We start from the raw sequence: 9,743 nt of genomic DNA, 5'->3' as shown, positions 1-9,743 counted from the left end.
TTTACGATACTTTGTTCAGCTTTATTCTTTGTAGCACTACACAGGCCAAAGTTTGAGGGTTCAAGTATTGCTCCATCAAGTCACGCCGTATGGGAACACTCAACTGGTCTGTGCTAAGATGCCCATCTAAACTAGTCCCACTTGTCTGCATTTGGCCCATATCCTCTCAACCTGCCCAAGTGTCCTTTAAGCAACACACATAAAAGTTGCTGGTGAACGCAGCAGGCCAGGCAGCATCTCTAGGAAGAGGTACCGTCGACGTTTTGGGCCGAGACCCTCTGTCAGGACTAACTGAAAGAAGAGCTAGTAAGAGATTTGGAAGGGGAAGGGGGAGATCCAAAATGATAGGAGAAGACAGGAGGGGGAGGGATGGAGCCAAGAGCTGGACAGGTGATTGGCAAAAGGGATATGAGAGGATCATGGGACAGGAGGCCTAGGGAGAAAGAAAGGGGGAGGGGGGAAGCCCAGAGGATGGGCAAAGAGTATAGTGAGAGGGACAGAGGGAGAAAAAGAATATATATATATATAATGGATGGGGTACGAGGGAGAGGTGGGGCATTAGCGGAAGTTAGAGAAGTCAATGTTCATGCCATCAGGTTGGAGGCCACCCAGACGGAATATAAGGTGTTCCTCCAACCTGAGTGTGACCTTTAAATGTTGTTAATGTACCTACCTCAACCACTTACTCTGGCAACTTATTCCATTTCTTGACCACACTCTGGTTGGAAAAGTATCCCCTCGAGTTCCTGATAAATCCCCCTTCCCATTCTAAACCCATGCGCTTTAGTTCTTGATTTCCCAACCCTGGGAAAAAGACTGAGTGCATTCACTCCATTCATATCTTTAATGATCATATACACCCCTATAAGATCACCCCTCATCTAAGCTCCAAGTCCCAACCTGCTCAATTTCTGTTACTCAGTCCCTCGATTCTTGGCTACATCCTTATAAATATCTATACTCTTCCAGCATAATGGATCCATTAGCAAGGTGACCAAAATTGAACAAAATATTCCAAATGTGGCCTCACCAACATCTTGTACAACTGCAAAATAATACCCTAATTTCTATACTGAATGCTTTGACTAATGAAGGCCAGCATGTGAGGGAACCATGTACTTTTTGGTCCCTCTGTTCTACAACACTTCCCAGGGCTCTTCCATTGACTGTGCAAGTTCTACACTCAGTTCCATTCCCAAAATACAATGCAGATTGAGCACCCCTTATCCAAAAACCTCGGAAATCCGAATTTTGTTTTAACGCTGACATGATGTCACAAATGGAAAATTCCACAAGGCACTGGGAAGGTTCCCAGGCAATGTGTAGGTCTCCATACGTCACATATTTCTGAGAAGTGACCTCACATATGTGATGAACGGAAGTTAATGAAAAATAGAAAAACACAGCATAAGGTAAAATATGAAGATCTTGAATATGTATTGAAAGAATGGATTTCTCAGCTTTGGAGTGCACGTATGCTGCTTAATGGTATGCTGATCATGAAACAAGAAAAAATCTATCACAATGAACTGAAAATTGAAGGTAATTGTGAATATCCAGCGGGCTGGTTGCATAAATTTAAGAAAAGACGCCGCATTAAATTTTAAGGGTTTAAAAGATTTTAAAGATAAGGCGTCTGCTGATCATGAAGCAGCAGTGAAATTAATTGCTGAGTTTGCGAAGGTCGTCGCTGATGAAAATCTGACACCAGAACAAGTCTACGATGCTGATTGTTTTTGTACCTTACATAAAATCGAAAACAGAAACACATACACTTGTACTCTAACCATTTAATCAAAACACGACATTGTAGGTGTCTGTTGTTGTTCAACAGCTGATTCAGGTATTCTCCCGATGCTGCTATACTGTTTTTGTTTCCCTGCACACATTATATTTTCATTATATTAATGGTATGTAATAATGTTTACTGTTAAGTACATATGAACAAGTGTATGGCAAAAACTGCTTACCAGTAGCACATAAATTCAGAGTGGGAAATTATAGCAATCCCAAGCTATTCATTATATGTTCCAAAATCACAAAAAAAAAACAAAATCTGAAACACTTCAGGCCCCAAGCATTTGCATAAGGGTACTCAAGCTGTACTTGCATTTATCCAAATTAAACTCCATTTGCCATTCCTTGGCCCACTTTGCTAGCTGATCAGGATAGCTCTAATTCCTAATAACCATCTTCACTGTCTACAACACGTATTTTTAGTGTCATTTGAAAGCTTGCCAACCATGCCTTGTATGTTCTCATCCAAATCATTGAAGTAGGTGACAAATAGCCATGGGAAACATCACTAGTCATGAGCCTAGAGTCCAGAAATCAACCTTCCACCATCATCCTAGCTTCCTATCTTTGCTAATGCTGTATCCAGTTAGCCAGCTATCCCTGCATCCCATGTGTTCCAACCTTCCATAGCAGTCTACATGTGCAACCTTATCTGAAGGTTATGTGAACCTTTCTGAAAACCACATGGATTAAAAGAAAAGGAAGATTAAAAGATTATCTTTATTTCTCACATGTACATTGAAACGTACAGTGAAACGTGTTATTTCTGTCAACAACCAACACAGTCCAAATATGGGGACAGCAACCCACAAGTGTCTCCAGTGCCAACATAGCATGCCCACAGCTTACTAACCCTAATCCATATGACTTTGGAATGTGGGAGAAAACTGGAGCATCCAGAGAATATCTTAATTCAACTTCTCCTGCCCCTTATTGAAATGTTCCCAATGGACTCACTTTCAAGAACTCTTCATCCTATGCTTTCGATATTTATTGTTTATTTAGTTATTATTATTTCTTTCTTTTTGTATTTGCACAGTTTGTTGTCTTCTATACTCTAGTTGAACGCCCATGTTGGGCAGTCTTTCACTGATGATGTTATAATTGTTATTCTCTGGATTTCTTGAGTATGCCCACAAGAAAATAAATCTCAGGGTTGTATATGGTGACGTATATGTACTTTGATAACAAATTTATTTTGAACTTTTTGAACTTGAAATCCACGCTGTCATGTGAAAATTTACAGATTCCTTACAGACAGCTACCAGCTACAATATTGTGCCGTTCTACATATAGACTACATCTACTACCCTGTCCTTATCTACCTTCTTGGTCACTTTGACAAAATAAACTCAGTCAAATTTGTGAGACGTGAAGCTGTGCTGACTATCCCTAATCAATTTCCATCTTTCCAAAGACATGTATATCTTATCCCCTCCAATAACTTACTTCCATAGATGTTAGGTTTACTGCTCTACAATGCCCAGCTTTTAATTTGCAACCTCTCTTAATTCAAGGCACAACATTAACCACCCTCCAGACTTCCATCACATCACCCACCAGTTATTTATTTATTAAGATGCAGACCGGAATCGACCCTGCCAGCCCTTCAAGCCATGCTGCCCAGCAATCTGCTGAATTAATCCTAGTCTAATCACGGGACAATATACATGACTAATAAACCTACAAACCGGTATGTCGTTGGACTGTGGGAGGAAACCCACGCAATCACAGGGAGAACGTACAAACTCCTTACAGGCAGCATAAGGAGTTGAACCTGCGTTGCTGGTACAGTAAAGCATTGTGTTAATCCTTACGCTACCGTGCGTAAGTCTTGGCCAGGTCTCCCCCTGTTTCTTCACAGTAGTTTTGGATATAGCAGATCAAGCCCTTGAATGGAAAAGCATGGAATGGCTTTTTTTTTTATTGTGAATAAAGTTTATTTTGATAATTAAAAAAGATCAGGCTCCTGATGGCATGTAGTTAGGGACATCTATGCTGCCAGTGATGCCATTCCTCGGGCTGAATGTTAATCCCTGGGGCTTCTCCAGTCAATCAGATGGAAGTGAAAGACCCCTGGCACTATTTTGAAATATGCCGGGATAGTTTGGAGTGCTGAAAAGCAAAAAAAAAAGCTGGAAATGTGAAACTGAAATTGATCCCGGGGGTTCTGAGCATATCAGGAGGCATCAGTGAAGAGAGAAACAAAAGTTCTGGAATCATTAGAGCTCTGACAATAGCCTCCTAGTCCTGCACCTTTGTCCAGAGAGTGATTCCTGGTGTCCTGGCCAAAAATATCCTCCACCAGGACTCAAGTTATTTGGTCATGATCACATCATTGATTTTTGGAAGCTTCCTGCCTTACAACAGTGACCACACTTTAAAACACTGACTTTATAAACCTTTGCTGCTTCCCAAGACCTCGAAAGATGCCATAGTAACCAAAACGAGCAAGTGACATCATGGGACTCTCTCAGAAAAAACGATTGTACAAGACAGTGAGGTTGCACCTGGAATATTGTGGAAAATTTTGGTCACCCTGATGCAGAAAAGGCATCAATAAAGATTAAGAAGATTGTTGACAGGAGCTGAGTTACAAGGAGAGATTGGACAGGTCTAATCCTATCAGCATAGAAGATTGAAGACTTACCTTAGAGAGGTATGAAATCATGATGGTACAGTAGAATAAATAGAGAGTCGATTTTCCGGGGAAAAGGAATTAAAAACTAGGGGGCTCAGGCTTAAAGTGAGAGAAGTAAGATTTAAAAGCAACCTGAGGAGAAACTTCTTCATGGAGAAGGCGGTGCATACATAGAATGATCTGCCAGAGGCAGGTACCATAACAACAATTGGATACAGGTACGTGAGTATGAAACGTTTAGTAGGATGTAGGCTAAACATGGGCAAATGAAACTAGTTTACAGTAGATGGGCATTGTGGTTGACAGTGGATAAGTTGGGCTGAAGGGCCTGTTTTTTCCCCCACTTTGCCCTTGGATCACTCTACGTTCTAATCATTGGGCCAAGACATGCAGGATGCAATCTGTTGCCCACACTCAGCTAGTTCAGGTGCAGAGGGCTTGACCACCTGAGCATCCACCCAGCCAAAAGCACCTGGGAGGGTTCTGGTAAGGTGCAACATGCCCTCTGACCATGAATCACTGCGTACCCACCCTGAGAATGCAGAGCGCCCATAACAGGAGGTAAGTCTAGAGGAGAAACGTGAGTCTTGTCTCACCTTCATAAATGTTATAACGTTACTGATCTTCATTTTAAAATGGCACAAATTACTATATAAAAATAAAATACTATAAACAAGAATACAATTAAAACATTAAAATACTAGTAAACAAAAACTTTAAAATGTAAAAAAAAGACTGAACTTATCATTCCCTTCCTACTCCAAGTTAAGATTCAGAATGAATGTGGACTCCATTTCAATATCAGGTCATGGAATATCAGAGCAGATTCCCTGGTGGAATTGGTGGTAGAGGAGAGGGTATGGCAGGGATCCCACTGCATTTTGCCTGCTGCCCAGCATCTTTCTCTTGGCTTTTCCTGGACTTGTGGCAAGTCTATCTGAAACATTGGAAGCTACTGAAAAACTCAGTCTATTGGTATAAAGTGTAGACAACTGACCCCCTGAGCATGCTCATTGGAACACCTCGCAGTTACAAACATTCCTATTTTTTGTCCCTTTGTCCATCTCAAAAGTTCTAATACTGAGTAATTACTTAGGCAACCAAACGTACTACATCTACATCTCCTTAATTACAAACTTGGTAGATGTGGAAATACAGCGTGATACCTGGCCAACGAGCCCGCACTGTCCAATTACACAGATGTGATCAACTAACCTACTGACCATCTTTGAAATATGGGAGGAAACCAGAGCATTCAGTGGAAGCTCATGTGGTCGTGGGGCTGAGGAGAGGGGAAGAAAATACCAGCCATGTTTGAATGGCGGAGTGGACTCAATGTGCAAACGGCTTAATTCTGCTCCTATGTCTGATATAAAAGTACTTATGGATTTGTCAAGCATACAAATTCTTTCCCTAAGAGCAGAATCATCCAACCTGCTTTTAACTGACGGTTCAAGGTCAGGTAGCAGTGATATATTGGATTTTGAACATCTTTATTGCATAAGTTACGGTGCACCATCATATGAATGATGAAGGTATGGCTCCGGAAAAAGAGCTACAGCTGACGGGCCAATGCGTACCAACAGTCAGTCATATTCCTCTGTTGACTTTATTCAGCTAACCTAAATTTAACAGGAAAGAAAACAGGCATTTAATTTCCACAGAACTCATTTTTAGGAATTAGCAAAGATCCCTGATGGCGACTTCTCTCCAATTATTCAAATTCAAAATTTTAAAAAATGTATTTTTGAAGCAGAAATGTAAGTTTTTCAGGACAACCTCAAATTCATCACAAAGAAACCTCTTTGCAGAGAAAATCCTGTAAACACTCAGCAGCTGTGAATGGAGAAACGTAACAATTCAGCGCTAGGACCCTTCATCGGAAGAGACGAAACAAATTTGTCTTCTATAGTAGAGGTGGTGGGAGGAGGGTAACTCAAAGGTGACAGGGAAAGACCAAATGACTTAAAGAGGTAGATGGAAGCTAATTTTCCTTCTTTGTGTTGGTAAAGCTGGGACATGTGCAGCAGGACAGACTATACCAGTGAGAAAGAAGGGAAAAAAAGTAAGCCCAAATTATAAACACAGGAGATTTTGCGGATGCTGGAAATCCAGAGTACCACGTGCAAAATGATGGAGGAACTTAGCAGGTCAGTTAGAATCTATGAAAAGGAATAAACAGTCAATATTTCAGGCCAAGACCCTTCATCATGAAGGGTCTTGGCCTGAAACGTCAACTGTTTATTCCTCTCCATAGGTGCTACCTGATCTGCTGAGTTCCTCCAGCATTTTGTAAACCCATAGTATGGCAGGCAGAGATAGCCAGTTTTGACACAGAAAAAACAGCGAGCTAGCTAAAAGTTGGAGAACATTTAATAATGCATCCAGAATGCTACAACGTGCATTTGTGCTTTCCTAAAGTTTGCATTAGACAGGAGGATCAGAGTGGGAGTGTGAAGGAGAATCGTAAGCCCATGTTCATTCCTGTGGAACGAGTGCAAATGATCTGCAAGGCAATCACCCAGCCTGTGTTTGGTTTCTCCATCGTGGGTGAGACCACACTGCCAACATCAAATGCATTAGGTAAGACAGGGTGAAGTGCGAGTGAAGCACTGTTCAACCTGGAGGGACTACTTGGTGGGAAGGGATGACATGAAAGGGTAGGTCTTCCTTCTCTTATAGTTTGACGGGAAGATGTCAAAAGAGACAGAATGGAAGAGTGGATCTGAGGGGTGGAAAAGGAAAATCCTCTTCAAGATTCAAGATAGTTTAACGTTATTTTCAACACTCAAGTGTAAATAATTGTAATGACTTAAAATAATTTTTAATCCAGATACAATGCAGCACAAAATGAAACACAAGAAGGTAAAGGACACAATAAAAAAATAAATACACAAGATAGTTTATGTACAAAGATTGATTGTATGTCCATAAAATGACACGAGACACGGGAATGTCTGTATACAAGGTGACTCTGACAAGAAATGATAAAGTACTGGTGGTAGGTGTGTGGTGTGATGGGTTCGTGGGTGGAGGTGTTGATCAGCCTTATTGCTCGTGGAAAGTAACTTTTTTGAGTGTGCTGGTCCTGGCGTGAATGCTATGTAGCCTCCTCCCCGATGGCAGTGGGACAAACAGTCCATGAACAGGGTGGGTGGGACCCTCCATGATGTTACTGGCCTTTTTCCAGTACCTTACTGTATATTTTCCCTTGGGGTGCTGGAAGAGATCATGTTTGAGCTGTGGGTGAAGATGCCGATGAGTAGCTGTACCTTTATCTGGGAGGGCGACCATAAGATGTAGGAACAGAATTAAGTTATTTGGCCCATCGAGTCTGCTCCACCATTCCATCATCACTCTGAACCCCATTCGCCTGCATTCTCCATGTAATTTGTAATGCCCTTAATAATCAAGAACCTCTGCTTTAAATATACCCAAAGACTTGGCCTCTGCAGCTACATGAGGCAATGAATTCCACAGATTCACCTTCCCCGGCTGAAGAAATTCCTTATTATCTTGCACTAAGGAGATGTCCTTGTATTCTCGGGCTCTGATAAAATGGGTCAAAGTTGGCATGGTTTCCTTAAAGGGAAATTTTGCCAGATAAATCTTTTGGAATTCTAAAATAACCGGCGGGATAGACAAGCGTCAGTGGATATTTTTCACTTGGATTTTCAGACCTTTGACATCACATCAGCCGCACATCAGGCTGCTTAACACGTGAAGAGCCCATGGTATTACAGAAAAGATACTAGCATGGATAGAAGATTGCTTGACTAGCAGGAGGAAAAGAGTGGGAATAAAGGGGGCCTTTTCTGGTTGGTTACTGGTAACTAGTGGTGTTCCACAGGGACAGGGTGAGAACAGAGTTGCAGGAAACACAATCAAGGGTTCTTTCCTAGAAGGGAAACAACGGTGTAGGAAGAAGAGTTATTTCAGTGTCACCTACCCAGAAAGTCTGATCTTTGGAGCAAATGCAAAGGGAGAATGCAATGGGACTGTAACAGGAAGCAGGGTGGAAGGAAGAATACTCAAACTAGCTTGAGAGCCTGTGGGCTTGACAATAGATGGCTGTGGCCAGCCTCTCCCCCCTAGATCATGACAGGCGGATCCAAACGGGAAAAAAGCCAAAATTTTACGATGTGATGAGATTAACCTGAGGCCCTGTGGAGACATTTGACTAGGCTTCCTACTTCAAACTGCTATTGTATGACCTCTGCTGGAAATGAAGAGGACTGTTTCATACTTGTAGGAAGCAGCTGGTAGAGCATCATAAAGCAGGATAGTTAATAAAGGACTGAAGGGACAGAGACACTCAAGTTATTGTTGGGTCCAAATATTTCCCAGAGCACAGCAATCATGATAACTTGGATAAAAGGAAAACAATTGTTATTTTTTCTACCAAAATGTATAACTGCACAATTATTTTAATTGAATTTTGACATTGCAGAATTGCAAGCGTGAAGATTTTTATTTTCTTTAGAGAACCCCGGTCACTGGCATCGTAATAGCGTTACGCTAACCAGAATGTTACTGTGACGCCCCAATAATTGATAAAACTGAGCTGTGCAAACTGTCCTTGCTTCTCAAACTGATTTGCTGAGGCATCAGTCAGCTACTTACATTAGTGAGTACTCCCACTCCCCATGTGGAACAGTAAATTATACAGCCAACAAGGCATCAACATCACAAGGCAGGAAATTTGGTCAAAGTTTCCTCAGAGGATTAAATGTCAATTTCAGTACACGTGGCTTAAATCAGCAAACTCAGCACAAAGTGGAAACTTGTTGCCTTGACTTCTAAGCCTCACTCTTGACTGCATAACCTTACTTCACCTTTCTAGAGCCAAAGTGTTGAAGCACAACATAAATTTCACAGCTGGAGTAAATGTTCATAAGTGCTGCGGTAGTTTTACTTACACAGGACACTAATTTACAGATACAATTCAAAACAATAATCTTTCATGCCTCTTATTGTGCAGTACTATGGTACAGTGTGTCAGTTACACCAAGGACAAAATTAAGGTTTCAGGAATGTAGTCTTCCAGATATTCACCTTATCTGTATTTGAATTACTAAGTTATTGTTAAACTAACTAGCCTCCATGGTGAGATGAACACAACCATGGGTGACAATAACTCGATCATAATCCTGCTCCCCATGCTTCCATAGGGACATCTCGCTTCAAGGATCAGTGAATGTCAGTTTGGAAAAAAACTCTGGATGGACATTTCTCTTCTTCAGCCATCAGGTGAACTTCACAAGATCATCTAACTCAATCACCAAACTGAACTCCAGGACCTTTT

The sequence above is a fragment of the Mobula birostris genome, chromosome 5 (assembly GCF_030028105.1).
Source record: "Mobula birostris isolate sMobBir1 chromosome 5, sMobBir1.hap1, whole genome shotgun sequence".
NCBI classification, from domain to species: domain Eukaryota; kingdom Metazoa; phylum Chordata; class Chondrichthyes; order Myliobatiformes; family Myliobatidae; genus Mobula; species Mobula birostris.
The sequence above is the reverse complement of the archived record's forward strand: the minus strand, read 5'-3'. Positions refer to the sequence as shown.